Consider the following 2302-nt stretch of genomic DNA (forward strand, 5'->3'; position numbering starts at 1 on the left):
TCTTTCTGATTTTGTTTTTTAGAAATAAATGATATTTAGAAAACTGTCAATGCAACTATTCAACCTAAGTGGCAGAGCTCAGTGCTAGACAATACATGTTGCTGGGCAGAAATAGTAAAAAGCGCCGATGTCGCGTTCGGGCTAAAAGTGCCACGTAATGCACGCGTACCGCTACAAGTGCGTCCGGACATTTCACCGAACGCCGTTTCATCGAATGCCGTTTCATCGAATGCCGTTTCATCGAAGCCGTTTTATCGAACGCCGTTTCATCGAACGCCGCTTCATCGAACGCCGTTTCATAGAAGCCGTTTCATCGAACGCCTTTTCATCGAACAATGTTACAGTCTGTAATACTTTGGAATTTACTTTAATTTTTATACACAACTTCATCTCATTCTCTCTTTTTTTTCTTTTGTTTCTGCTTTTATATCACTGGGTGCAGTGGCGAGATAAGTTCCATCGTGAACATATCCTGCTTCGAGAAGAAAGCCTCCATGAAACAATGACCCCTCTCCATGTCACATGAAACAATTAAAAATTAGGCAAAAACAGAAAGCACAGACGCTTAAAAGTGTTTTAAGTGTCTGTCCTTTATTTGCAGCGTCGCGGTTTCAGCCATGTATGTACATGAGTAAGGCTTTTCAGTAAGTCGCATACCCAATTGTTTTTATTTCTTTTTATGCCAATTGCTTTTATTTTTAGTAATTTGACACCACCTTCAAAACAATTTCTCAAGTGACTACCTTAGTCTTAACAAATGCAAGGTGAAACATCCATAAAGCACTGTTATGCCCCAAAACTCGGAACAGAGCCATAACTGAGAAATTCGATGAAACGGCCCTTGGCGATTCGATAAAACGGCGTTCGATGAAACGGCGTTCGATGAAGTGTCCGTTCATTCGGTGAAACGGCTTTCGATGAAATGGCGAAAAAGTGAGGTTCAGGCTTGGTCGGAGATTGCTACGGTTACACACGTACGCTTTTTCAGTTCTATCTCGCATAAATAAGCTTCTTGCTCAAATAAACAGGGGCATCTGACTTTTCGCTCATCTTGGCCTTTTGCGCGACTGTTAACAAGTTCTAAAACAGACAAAGCAAAAGTGATTTAATTAGCTCAGGATTATAGGTTGAGCGAAATATTTACAAAGTTTAAGGTTCCCTGAGTCGTCTTTTGTATTCAATTCCCCCTCCCCTCACCACCACTTCCTTCCTCTAAATGAACAACGTAGATTATTTTATGAACCACCAGTAACAGAGCGTACTCACAAAACCTCTATTTGGCGTAAGAAAGCGTAAGAAAGGCCTTGTTTAAATGTTCGAGCAATGAACTTGTTTTCTTACTGTGCGTGACACAGCTAGCACGAAACACAATAATGACATTTTTATGCAAGGGCCATGCAGAATTTAGTCTATAAGAACAAATTGATGCCTCGTAAGTTGGTGCCCAACGGAAGCACTCTTTACCGAATTGCTTGTTTAAAAATAACAACTTTTCAAACATAAAAATAAAACAAAATAACACCACTTTTTTGGGGGCCACTAAATTTTCTGATTTACTATGTTAGCGTTGATTGTGCAGCGGTATGCGTACATTACGCGACACTGTTAGCGCAAACACGACATCGTGCTTTTTGCTATTTTCCCCAGCAATGTATCGACTCGCACTAAAATCTACCGCTTAGGTTGGATACTCGCATTAACAGCTTCCTAAACATCGTTCTCTTCTAACAAAAAAAAAAAAGTGGGAAACACCGGTGATAGTTTGTGCTAACTGCGTAGCGTAGGGTACCTAAAAGTTTTTTTACAATGTTAAATACAATTCTGTGTCACGTTAAAAAAAATTGTCTGCTTTTGCCTTAGTTTCCTTGAGACACCGCAAATACTTCGAAGTGGCGGTCCGTGCTATGGTACCGATACAAGCAACGTTGAACCATAACACGACACGCTAGACTCGACAAAAAGGGTTTTAATATTGTCTTTTCGCTCCATAGCCGCACTCGATGAAGAATGTAAACAGCGAGTCTAGCTTACATTTCGTTGTGGGGTACGGACCGTATACGGTTATCTAAGTGGCTAAAAGCGACCCACTAAAACTTTCTAAAATTGACATCCACCCTTGATGCCCTCTCACCTCAGGTGCTTGTTGGGAATGTGTAAATATGAATTTCATACATTTTGCTGGCCATCATGTTCTGCTAGTTAGGCACACAACAGGGCATTTTAGTAAATCGTTTTCAAAGGCCCGCTGCCACTTCAGGCGCGCGCTTCAGAGAATGCATCGAAGTGGCAGCGCGAGCTCCCG

This window comes from Ixodes scapularis, unplaced genomic scaffold, assembly GCF_016920785.2.
Source record: "Ixodes scapularis isolate PalLabHiFi unplaced genomic scaffold, ASM1692078v2 ptg000044l_1__unscaffolded, whole genome shotgun sequence".
Lineage (NCBI taxonomy): Eukaryota > Metazoa > Arthropoda > Arachnida > Ixodida > Ixodidae > Ixodes > Ixodes scapularis.